Source organism: Equus caballus, chromosome 9, assembly GCF_041296265.1.
Source record: "Equus caballus isolate H_3958 breed thoroughbred chromosome 9, TB-T2T, whole genome shotgun sequence".
Classification (NCBI taxonomy): Eukaryota; Metazoa; Chordata; class Mammalia; order Perissodactyla; family Equidae; genus Equus; species Equus caballus.
This window is the reverse complement of record NC_091692.1, coordinates 36,705,702-36,718,242: the sequence shown is the minus strand read 5'-3', so window position 1 is coordinate 36,718,242 and position 12,541 is coordinate 36,705,702. Positions and strand designations below refer to the sequence as shown.

The following is a 12,541-nucleotide window of genomic DNA, read 5'->3' as shown; positions in this document are numbered from 1 at the left end:
CTTTTTTCTCTGTTCTATTCTGCTTGGGTGATTTCCTCGTTTTTCACCTAGCTTGCTGATCCGTTCTTCTGCTTCCTCTATTGTGCTTATGAGTCTGTGTAGTGAATTTCTCATTTCCAGTATTGTGTTCTTTATTTCTGATTTTTTTTTTAATATCTTCCAGTTCTTTGCTGATGTGTTCACTCTGTTCATACATTCTTCTCCACATATCTGTGAGCATCCTCATTATATTTTGTTTGAATTCTTTGTTGAGTAGGTCGCTAGTTTCTGTTTCACTTAGTCCTTTTTCTGGGGTTTTATACTGTTCCCTTGCTTGGAAATTATTCCTTTGTCTCCTCGTTATGCCTCTTTCTCTGTGCTGTTTTCTTTGTACTAGGTGAGTCGGCTATGTCTCCTGATCTTGGAGAAGTGGCCTTATGTATGAGATGCTTTATGAGGCGCAGCAGTGTGCTTCCCTATTGTCACCAGTCCATAAGAACCAGGAGTGACCCCTTTGTGGGCTACTTGTGTTCTTCTGCTTTGGCAGGGTTGCTCCCACTGCAGGTATCCAGGGAGTGTGATCTTTCCTTCCCTGCCCAGCTGTTTGTAAATCCGGTTTGGGAGGGGCCTCAGCACTGTTGGCTACAAAGTCTATCAGCACACTCTTATTGCAATTGTCCTCTTAATTGGGTTGGTACCCAGTGTAGCTGGTTGCTAGGCTCAGGGGCTTACAGTTGTGATAGGCCTCAGGCCTACAAGGCTGTTGTCAGTTCTCTTAGGAGTGCAGCTGAGTGGGGCTGGCCCTAGGCAGGGGGCATTCAGTTGTGTCAGGCTTTGGAAGGTGGGGCTGATCCTTTTTATGGCTATTTGTGAAGCACAAGTCTTCTGCCACTGATAAGCCTCACCCCCCCACCGGACCACATACACTGTCAACCCAGTCCTGGTCTGTGCAGACTTCTCAACCCCCTGGAGCATACCCCAACACCACACTGCAGAGGCCCCCAGCTCTCCCCCAATGCTCCCCACAGTTCACCTGGTCCTCACACAGGCCTTGCCCCACAGAGGCAGACACCCTTGCCTGCCTGTAGAGGATCAAGGCACTGAGTCAGTGCAGGCTGAAAAGTAGCCTGAGCGTTTGCTGTTAGGTGGTGCCAGTCCCTAGGGCAGGTTGCCTGCCCTGGCTGAACTGGATTAAATCTGTGCTCTAGTGGGTGTGGCAGACCCCTGGGCTAACAGCCCAATGGATGCTTTCAGTGGCCCAGCTCAGAACAATGGCCCCCACCAATGTCTCAGTTTCCAGAGAGGACCCTCCTCTCACGAAGATGCCCCCAGAGCCCACCAGGTGAGTCTCGTTTCACCAAAGGACAGTCGGCCTTCTCTCTGGTGATTTTAGGTTGCTGCAGTGAGTGAGTTTGTGCGTGGGCCCTTTAAGACCTGGATCTTTTCGGCTTTCGGCCGATAGCTTTTCTGGGGGTGTCCTCGCTGCAGTTAATAGCCAGCAAAGCCAGACAGTAAGACTCCCATCTCAGTTGGGCTGAGTCTGAAGGATGGTTATAGCCGTATTGCCCCTGCTCCGGGGCTCATACCTTAGGGTGGCTCCCACCTGGCCAGCTGTGAAGCTCCACTGCTCCCAAAGGTGGCTTTTTTCCTCTCTGGACGGAGTTACTGCCTCTTCTGTCTTTGTCAGGACTGTCCCTTGTCGTGGGGGTTCTTTTTATCCAGTTTCCAGTTTTTAAACCAGGATGATTCTCCCAAAATTGTTGTAACCTGGTTGTGTTAGTGGGAGGAGGCAAGTTCAATGTCTGCTCACATCGGCATCCTGACGGGATCTCTCTTTTTTTTTTTTTTTTGAGGAAGATTAGCCTTGAGCTAACTACTGCTGATCCTCCTCTTTTTGCCAAGGAAGACTGGCCCTGAGCTAACATCTATGCCCATCTTCCTCCACTTTATATGTGGGACACCTACCACAGCACAGCTGTTGCCAAGTGGTGCCATGTCTGCACCTGGGATCTGAATCGGTGAACCCCGGGCCGCCGAGAAGAACATATGCACTTAACCGCTGCGCCACCTGGCTAACCCCTGTCAGTCTTTATTTCATATATTCTGAGGCTATGTTCTTAGGTGTGTATACTTTTATAACTGTTATATCTTCTTAATGAATTTATTCTTTTATCAATATAATATGTTCTCTGTCTCTTCTAATAATATTATCTTAAAATATATTTTGTCTGATATAAGTATAGCCACCGTAACTCTCATTTGGTTACTCTTAGCATGGATTATATTTTTTCATCCTTTCATGTTCATACTTTTTGTGTTTTTGGACCTAAAGTGAATCTCTTAAAGGCAGCACAGTTGGTCATGCTCTTTTAATCAATTCTACCAATCTCTACTTCTTAATTTGAGAGTTTGATTTATTTACATTTAAATTAATTACTGGTAAGGAAGGATTTCTACCATTTTGATTTTTTTTTATATCTCTTATACCTTTTTTTGTTTCTCAGTTAATCCATTATTGCTGCCTTTGGTGAAAATATGTTTTTTTTCTGGTGTACTATTTTGATTCTCTTATTTCTTTTCCTATATAATTTTATTTTTTCTTAGTCATTGCCCTGGAGCTTACAATTGACATCTGAACTTCATAACAATGTAGTTTGAATTAATGTCACTTTAGGTGGAATAGCATACAAAAATTGTGCCCCTAACGACATCTTTCTACGTTATGTGCCCACTGATGTTAACTTATAATTATTGTTTTATACATTTGTCTTTTAAATCATATGGAGAAAAAAGAAGTAAAAACCAGAAAGTGCAATACTGCTGTAGTGTTCTGTTTGCTTATGTCTAATGTCCTTTCTTATCAGCTTGGCAAACTCCCCTTAGCATTTCTCATATGGTAGCTTACTAGTCATGAACTCCTACTGCATAAGTTTATCAGGGCATGTTTTAATTTCTCTTTCATTTTTGAAGGATAGTTTTGCTGAATACGGAATTTTTGGTTGACTTTTTTTCTTTCAACACTTCAAATATGTCATTCTTCTGCCTTATGGCCTGCATGGTTTGTGATGAGAAATCTGCTGTTAATCTTAAGGACCTCCTGTATGTGAAAAGTTGCTTCTCTATTGCTACTTTCAAAACTCCCTCTTTGTCTTAGGCTCTCAATAGTTTGACTGTAATGTGTTTAAATATAAATCTTTTTTGAGTTTGTCCTGCTTGGAATTTGCTACGTTTCATGGATGTGTAGATTCCTGTCTTCCATCTAGTTTGAGAAGTTTTTAGCCATTTCTTCCTCTGATATTCTTTCTGCCCCTTTTTCTTCTCTCTCGGTATGTCCATTAAGTGTATGTTAGTATCCTTGATGGGACTGTACAGGCTTCTAACATGCTTTTTATTTCTCTTCATTCTTTTTCCTTTCTGTTCTCTTAGACTGGATAATCTCAGCTGACTTATCTTTAAATTCACTGATTCTTTCTTCATTCTTCAAATCTGCTGTTCAACCCCTCTAATGAATTTTTTGTTTCATTTATTAGGCTTTTCAGCTTCAGAATTTCTGTTTGGTTCATTTTTTATTTTTTGGAGGGAAGGTTAGCCCTGAGCTAACATCCGCCACCAGTCCTCCTCTTTTTTTGCTGAGGAAGACTGGCCCTGAGCCAACATCTGTGCCCATTTTCCTCTACTTTATATATGGGATGCCTACCACAGCATGGCTTGATAAGCACTGCATAGGTCCACACCTGGGATCCGAACTGGTGAACCCTGGGCTGCCGAAGCAGAGTGTGCAAGCTTAACTGCTGAGCCACTGGGCTGGCCCCCTATTTGGTTCATTTTTATAGTTTCTGTCTTTGTTGTTATTATTTATTTATTACATTGATATTCCCTCTTCCTAGTTTCCTTTAGTTCTTTTGTCCATGGTTTCCTGTAGCTCTTTCAGTATATTTAGGACAGATGATTTAATGTCTTTGTCTCTTTCACTCAGTGTCTGGACTTCCTACATTATGTTATACTTTTTTGTTTCTTTGCATGTCTCTTAAAATTTTGTTGAAAACTGGTCATGATTGTAATGTGGCTATTCTGGAAATGAGAGTCTTCCCTTCCGTAGGCTTTGTTGCTACTTGTGTGTTGTTGCTTGTTTGTTTAGTGACTTTTCTAAACTCTACTTTGAAATAGGCGTTTTTTTGTCTTGTGTTGCTACTGAAATCTGTGGTCCTTAAACTTAGTGGTCAGCTAGCATTTTGACAGTTTCCTTAAATGAGAAGAAACTGAGAAAAAAAAATATTCTCCCAGTTTGCAGATTGGCTTTGTGTTGGGGCACTCCTTCAACAGTTACCCAGGCTGTTTACAACTCTGCCTTAACCTTTGCTTCCTGCTTGCATGGAGCCTGATAGTCAGCCAGAAGTAAAAGCTTAGGGTGTTCTCAAGCCTTTTCTAAGCACGCTGGGCATGCCTGTGGCTCTCTTGATTCCAAAGGGAGCTTTTAATACCTTTTTTAACCCACGTATCTCCTTTCACAACCTGTTCCTTTTTAGGCATTTTACTCTGTGTGTCTCTTGTCTTGACTGTTATCTCGTAGTTTAGGGTTTGGCCAATATTTGTTTCTTTAAATGCTTTTAGCAAACACTGCACAGGAAGCTGCCCCAGCCCTAGGTAATTCTCCAAGTTCTGTGGAATAAAGGTAAGCTCTTGCTTTAGTTCTTCAGGGAGCTGCAAGATAGGCCCAAACACACAGCCACAATTCTTTGATAGTAAAGTCCATATTGTTCCCCTGGCGGTAGTAATCTGTACCAGGAGTGAGGGCTGCCATCCTCATGGCCACTGCTGACCTAGGGTATGAGGGATGGTAGGTGGGCGATTTAAAATGCCATAGTGTTTTCTTACTGTGAAGTAGCAACTACTTTTTTCACCTATCCTGCCCCTGGTAGTTGTAGGTTTTTGACTAGATTCCTGATTTCATCTTTTTAAATTTTTTTTCATTTTATTTTTTTGAGGAAGATTAGCTCTGAGCCAACATCCATGCCCATCTTCCTCTATTTCATATGTGGGACACCTGCCACACCATGGCTTGATAAGCAGTACATAGGTCTGCGTCTGGGATCTGAACTGGTGAACCCCAGGCCACTGAAACGGAGTGTGCAAACTTAACTGCTGCGCCACCAGGCTACCCCCCTGAGTTGATCTTTTTAGTTATAAAAGGACAATTTGTAAAATTCAGATCTAGCTGGTGAAGGAAATTTCTGTTTGTATTGGTGTTAGCAAAGTTGGATGAGTCAAGGCCCTTTCCGATCAGAGTCATTTGAGTCAGGGAATTTTAGAGCTTGATGGGACCTCTGAAATCATGTCATCAAATGCCTGCATTTTACATATAAGGAAATAGAGGTGCAGATATTTCATTCATTGAACATCTTTACTGAATGCCTGTTTACCAGGCACTTGTTCTTAAAATTATAAAATACGTGATTGAAGAGGTCTTTAAAAGATGTTCAGTGTAAGAGCCAGCCAGTTGCTCAGGTGTTAAGTAAGCTACTCCAGTATAGAGTAAATAATGCCTTGGTCTCAAACTTTCAGGTTTCCTTGTTTATACTGGGCCCTTGTGTTAATTTCACCCTAGTAGTGTGGGATAGTAAAAATGTGGAATTATAATAGCATTTCCTTTTGTGATAGGATACCAGAGACTCAGTTTGCTTTATGGCTGATAACTTCTGCCGTTATCACTGAAGGATTTAGGGAACTTCTTGAAGAGAGTGACCTTAAGTCATCTTAATGTTTTAATTGTTTTTTGTTTCTTTCTTTGGTGAAATCAGTAGTGTTACATTCCACTATGTGGTCCAAGTGCCAGAACCTGCTTCAGAGTACATGTTCTGTGTGTGTGTGCATGCATGCATGTATGTTTGGATGTCCTCACATGTGCATATTACAAGTTCCAATATATTTTTGTTTTCTTCCCCTTTATTTGTTAGCCGGGGAGTGTGGTTTCTTTTTCCAATTCAACTCTGATTTATTTTACAGTTTTGATAGAATTCTTACGTTTCAAACATAGCTCCTCAGTTTTAGATGTATGCTCTAGGCTAGTTCCTAATATTTAGAAGAGAAGATGGTTCCTAAACCTGTCTAAACTTTATTTTACCTAATTAATCATTCTTCTCATTCCTATTCCTTGTTAGTCTCATTTATGGTTTCTCTTTTGATCGTGATGTACAACCTATTCTTATCTAGCTTTGCTGTCTCTTGTCACGAGTTAGAGTTTTAGCCAATTGCCAAGTTAGAGGATTAGTCTGTCTGACACCAACTGCAGGCTCAGGGAGTCACCAAAACTACCCTCCAGTTCAATAGTTCACTAAAAAGACCCACAGAACTCACTGGAAGCTATTATACTCATGGTTACAGCCTAATATGTCATCTAGGATCTGTATGAGGTAATACGTATGACACATTTGCTCAGAAAGCACCTACTAAATTGTCTTAGTTTGGGCTGCTGTAACAAAATACCATAGGCTGAGTGGTTTATAAACAACAGAAATGTATTTGTCACAGTACTAGAAGCTGGAAAGTCCAAGATGAAGGTGCTGGCATGTTCAGTGTCTGGTGAGGGCCTGCTTCCTGGTTCGTAGACAGCCATCTTCTCTGCGTTCACATATAGTAGAAGGGGCAAGGGATCTCTCTGGGGCCTCTTTTATTTTATTTTTTTTTGGAGGAAGATTAGCCATGAGCTAACATGTACCACCAATCATCCTCTCTTTTTGCTGAGGAAAATTGGCCCTGAGCTAACATCCGTACCCATCTTCCTCTATTTTACGTGAGATGCCTGCCAACAGCATGGCTTGACAAGTGGTGCTAGGTCCACACCCGGGATCCAAACTGGTGAACCCCGGGCCACTAAGTGGAACATGCAAACTTAACTGCTGCGCCACTGGGCCAGCCCCCAATCTTCCTTTTTTTTTTCCCCTCCCCAAAGCCCCAGTACATAGTTGTATATTCCAGTTGTAGGTCATTCCAGCTCTTCTATGTGGGATGCCACCACAGCATGGCCTCATGAGCGGTCTGCAGGTCCACACCTGGGATCTGAACTGACAAATCCTGGGCCACCAAAGTGAAGTGCACAAACTTAACCACTTGGCCATGGTGCTGGCCCTCTAGGGCCTCTGTTATAAGGACGCTAATCCAATACATGAGGGCTACATCCTCATGACCCAGTCACCTCCCAAACTCCTCACCCCCAATACCATCACATTGGGGATTACACTTCAACATATGAATTATGGGGGGAGACGGTCAGTCTGTAGCACAAATGCTCAGTGTCCCATAGCTAAATCATGTTTTTTTTCATTGGACCTGGTTGTGCTTTAGTAGTGTGTGATTACAGAATGATGTCTGAAGTGGTTTGCAGTTAGGTGAGAGACTTAATTGAAAGACTGGCTTAGCACCTTTTTAACTGATTGCTTTTACATTAAAGTCTGTTGTATTTTATTCATACTTCCTTCTTCTGAAATGTAAGAGGGTTAGTATTGAAGAATAGGGTAGAGATTTTGGTAGAGGTCTTTGAGGGAATGAAGGACAAAGACTTGAATCTGTAGCCTTAAGGGATCTCGATAATATCTTACCTTTGTCTGAGACTGAGTCTATCACACACTGAGTTTATTGGTTGCTGTGCCTCAACTTCTTAATAGTGAGGAATCAGGAAAGGGAAAGAACCGGGATGAATTCATTGTTTGCTTTTGAGTAAGGAGTGATTAATAAAATAAAAACTGGACCCAGATTGTGATATATTAGTAGTTGTCATTATTTCTGTCCTTTAAATCTTGGAATTGAGAGTAATATATTGGGGCCGCCCCATGGCCGAGTGGTTAAACTTGCTTTGCTCTGCTTTGACAGCCCGGGTTGACAGGTTCAGATCCCAGGTGCAGACCTCATCTGCTCATTAGCCATGCTGTGGAGGCATCCCACATACAAAAAGTAGGGGAAGACTGGCATGGATGTTAGCTCAGGGCCAATATTCCTCAAGGAAAAAAAGAGGAAGATTGGTAATGGATATTAGCTCAGGGCAAATCTTCCTCACAGAAAAATAACTAACTAAATAAGTAAAAATTTTAAAAAAGAGTAATGTCAAGTTGGTGTTGGGGGCTTGGGGTGGTTGTAGGCAGCCTGGCATAGGCAATTGATTTTTAGCATAGGAATCTTCCATTTCAGAAAATAAAGATTTTGGACCGTTGGTATTCTGATCTGGTGTACAGGGCTAGTGGAAAATAATTCTGCTTTTCTTTTTAAATGTTGAAAATAAAACATATCACCATATTTCCAACCTTGTTAGATTAAGAAGTTCTGGATTGTTAAGGAGAATGAAAACAAGAGAGCCAGAGTACCAGATGTTAGGATTCTAGCATCAAAGTCTTTTAGAATAGCTATCGTAAATTAGGTTGGGTTGTTTGAACAGTTTAAGTACTTAAAGATACCAAAACTAGGTAATTATTTTACTGTAAGTCTAAGCATAATTGCATACTTTAAGCACTTACTACTTAGGCCATAGTAATCTTCAATTTGAAAGTTGTATGAAGGTTATACAAAATATGGCAACTAGCTGATCCCTTTATTTTCTCTGATGACAGAAGAAGAAATGAATTTAAACTGCTGTATGATTCCAGGCCTTTTTGACTGAACAGTTTGGAATGGTTATGGACTCTTTCCTGAAACTCTTCCATGAATGGAAAAAATAATTGACATAGTATAGACATGGACCTCCTTAAATAGAGCAATGATTTAGGTGGCCTCTAAACTTACTTAGCATGTATTGGAATTATTTAGCAAATTAAACCAGCAAGTTCTGGAAGATAGTACATTTAGAACTTGTCATATGTAGAACATAAGTTATAAATGAAGTTCTGGTTTTGGGGGCATAAAAGACGTAAACACATAAAATAACATTCTAACGCCAGTCTCAGTGGCCTAGTGATTCATTTCAGTGTGCTTTGCTTCAGTGGCCTGGGTTCAGTTCCTAGGCACAGACCTACACCACTAGTCTGTCAGTGTCCATGCTGTGGTGGCAGCTCACATACAAAAAGAGGAAGATTGGCAACAGATGTTAGCTCAGGGAGAATCTTCCTCAGCAAAAAAGAGAAAGAACAGCAACAGATGTTAGCTCAGGGTGACTCTTCCTCATGAAAAAAAAATAATAGCATTCTGTATTGTAACGATGCAAGTGCTATTGGAGGGTAGTATGTGACTAATTTCTAAAGGAGTGGTTCAACAAGGATCACTCAGGGATGTAATAGTACTGAAGGGTTTGTGAAGAAGCCGAATCCTAAGGAGTTCATCAGGTCAGATTGAAGAGAGTTGAAAAGGTAATCTGGCAGAAAACAAGGTATAGCCAAAGTTGTCATGAACCTTTCAGGCAGTTTTCAAAAGTTTCATTATGCTTTGTGAAAATTCATTTTACTTATACCTTTTTTCTCCTTAGATTTATTCTAATGCCCTTTATTTTCTTATTTATTCACTTCTACCATCCCCACATCAGGAAGATGGGGCTTTCTTAATTGGCATTGGAGACCTATAGTTGCCTGACCAGCCTGGGGAAAGATAAGAAGAGAGTGCACCAGGCACAGGGCTGTAGCTCATGGAATAGTGGCTTTGACTCTGAAATAAACTGGCCTTTTCCACTGAGTCTTTCATTTAATTCCCTTCTGCTTCTTAAAGTCTCTGAGAGGCCATAGAGTTCTCATCAGTAAGCTTCTTTTTCTTTTCTTTTGAGGTTTGAGATATTAAAGTAGGTCGTTAGATTAAAACAATATTTTTCTGAATCACAGCATGTGAAAATGTATGTATCTCAAAAAAATGTCTAAAGTGCGTTCTCATTTAACTCTCTTGAATATTAATCAGCTCTTCTACGTCTGTAATTGTGGTCTATAGTACTGTTATTACATAGTATTATTATTAGTACCAGTTTCATCTTGACAGTGGTCTTGAGGTAAGTATATTTATTATCCCCATTTTACAGATGTAGAAACTGGATCTTGAGACGATAAATAGCTTGGCAGTGTTAATGTGGCCAACCAGTAGCACAGCTGCGACTCAGACCAGGTCAGTATGACAGGATAGCCTGAAGATGTGATCTGAGGGATTTTTGTGATGTTTTTGAAATTTCCTGGATGTTTCCGTGCTTTGAGAGGATAATAAATAAAGATAGTTGGAACTAGAACTATCCTGGAAAACCCAGGACCAATTTGTAACCATTGCCAAAGTACATTTCTCCCTTTCTGTGGGTCAAAGCCAGCTTTCTCCAGGAAATCTTCCCTCATTAGTCTATTTTTGAGCCTGTCAGTCCAGTTTTGGTCTACTTCTTTCTCCACTCTAAAGTGTATCCTTAGAACCTAAGGTCACTGAAGATGGAAACTGTCTTTAACTGCACACCTTCTGAGTGCTCAGTGAATCACTTCAGTTCTGGACCAACATTTGCTAAGTGCTGTACTTCAGCTCTTTCAGTAACTGGTGATTGAAGCCTAACTTAAACTAGATAAAGGCACAAAGAATTGATGGATATGCCTGCAGCTCAAAGCAGCTGGGCACCTGGGATGCTCAGGGACCTGGCCTGTAACCTGTAGCATGTCTTGTGCCTCTTCTCACCTTCTCAGGTTTTTCCATATAGTATGAGACAAGGCTGCTAGTTCATTTGGGGGCACATTCTTGACCAAGTTGGGAAGAAGAGCATCTTCTCCAGTAACTTCAGTTAGAAAAGTCCTGGAGAGAGCCTCTGACTGACTCAACTTGGCTCTCATGGATCCCTGGATCAGTCACTGTGGCCAGGCTGATGTCCTGTGACTGGCCTTGGCCAGGTTGAGTGCCTTACACTGTGGTGTGGTGAGGGTGTGTTTTGTCACTAGAAACAGAAAGGTAGATGGGTGAGAAGGCTAGGCAGTCAGCTGAAGCTGCCACTGTAAACACCTGCTCTATGGCTGAGTAATCACTGTAGAGAGAGAAATATACATGATTTATAACAGTGTAAAGAGACCTGTTGTAGAGGTATTGTTTATTACAATAATTGGATAAAATGGAAACGAGCTATGCTGAATTTCCCCTTAAGCTTATACTTACTCTTTGGTTTACTTTAGATATTATCGACATCTGTACACCAATTTAAAATCGTTTGACAAGTGTAGTGATATTCAAGTAATTTACATATTCATTCAACAGTCACTTAATGAGTACTCTGTGTGTGTGTGTGTGTGTGTGTGTGTGGAGTGCTGTGCGCTGAGGGGATGAGATAAATTAGGTACAGGACTCCCCCACACTTGGTCTAGTGGAAGGAGTAGAGTGGGCAGGAAACAGAATGACCTCACAGAAGGAGGGATGTAAGTGGAGGCATTGAGGGATGTTTCATGGAAGAGATGAGCATGGATCTGTGGCAGAGTTGGAGAGACCAAAGGGAATGGAGAGGTGATTTCTGGCAAAGAGTGCCATGGGCACAGGTGTGGTGGTAGAAATGTACAGGCTCTGTTGGCAGCGATGAGTGAAGTAGACCAGATTGGCTGGGGGAGTGGAGGGAAAGGCCAAAAAGTGAGGTCAAAGGCCAGCTAGTAGGTATCTGAACTTGGGCTCAGTCTCTCATGTCATCAGATTTGTGGGTAGGTCTCTGTCACCACTGCCTGAGCTGCTGGAGGGCAGGGTCTTTCTTGCTCACCTTGTATCCCTGGATCTGGCAGAGTGTCTGCATGCAGTGGGTGCTCAGTACATGTTTACTGGCTGACTGCAGATGAGAACATTAGAATTCTGTCATTTATATTAAATTAGAGGGTTCTAGTCCCTAAGGAATCTGAGTATGAGGGCCAACCCCATGGCCTAGTGGTTAAGTTCAGCGTGCTTGCTTCAGTGGCCTGGGTTTGGTTCACAGGCACGGACCTACACCACTCGTCAGTGGCCATGCTGTGGCAGTGACCCACATACAAAATAGAGGAAATTGGCACAGATGTTAGCTCAGGGTGTCTCTTCCTCAAGCCACAAAAAAAGAAAAAGAGGAGGGTTGGCAGCAGATGTTAACTCAGGGCAAATCTTCGTAAGCAAAAATAAATAAATAAACAAATAAAATCCTTAAAAATAAAAAAGAATCTGAGTATGGATGAACTCCAGAGAAGCAAAGGACAAGCCAAATGTAACCAAAGCCATGAGTGACAGGTCTGAGAAGTGTTCTATTGCCTGAGAGAAGGAAAGATCCCTGAAAAAACAAATGGGCAAAGGCTTCAAAGAATGGGCTATGAGCATCACAGAGCCTGCTGACTAGTTGACTTGGTTAAAACTTTACATCTGTTCCTCGTACTTGAGGACCACTGAATCATTGTTTCTCCTTAATGTAGGTAAATTCCTGGGTGGAAAAGTGTTGCCATTCTTCAAGTATTTGTCTTCAGTCATTGGGATTTATTCAGATATCCAAGAAAACTTCCCTTTTGCATTCTGATAGACATCCGATTTCCCCCCCAAATTTATTAAATGATATCCAAAACAATATTTAGAAATGTTCACTTCTTTCCAAGAGGGGTAGCCTAAAAAGTTATAGTGGGAAGCATTTAGTTTTATACGGTGTAAA

The 12,541-nt window shown here is 41.5% G+C and overlaps 1 protein-coding gene across 33 annotated transcripts in view; it reads left to right on the top strand.

Moving 5' to 3' along the window:
- SPIDR (scaffold protein involved in DNA repair) overlaps positions 1-12,541 on the top strand; it is a 472,172-nt gene that overhangs the window by 23,452 nt on the left and 436,179 nt on the right. For 2 of the 33 annotated variants that reach the window (XM_070221585.1, XM_070221571.1), the window contains exon 2: positions 9,962-10,044. The exons of the other annotated variants lie outside the window; for them this stretch is intronic. The gene's annotated coding sequence lies outside the window, so the exon portion shown is untranslated. The remainder of the gene's footprint in view (positions 1-9,961; positions 10,045-12,541) is intronic. 33 annotated transcript variants of the gene reach the window in all.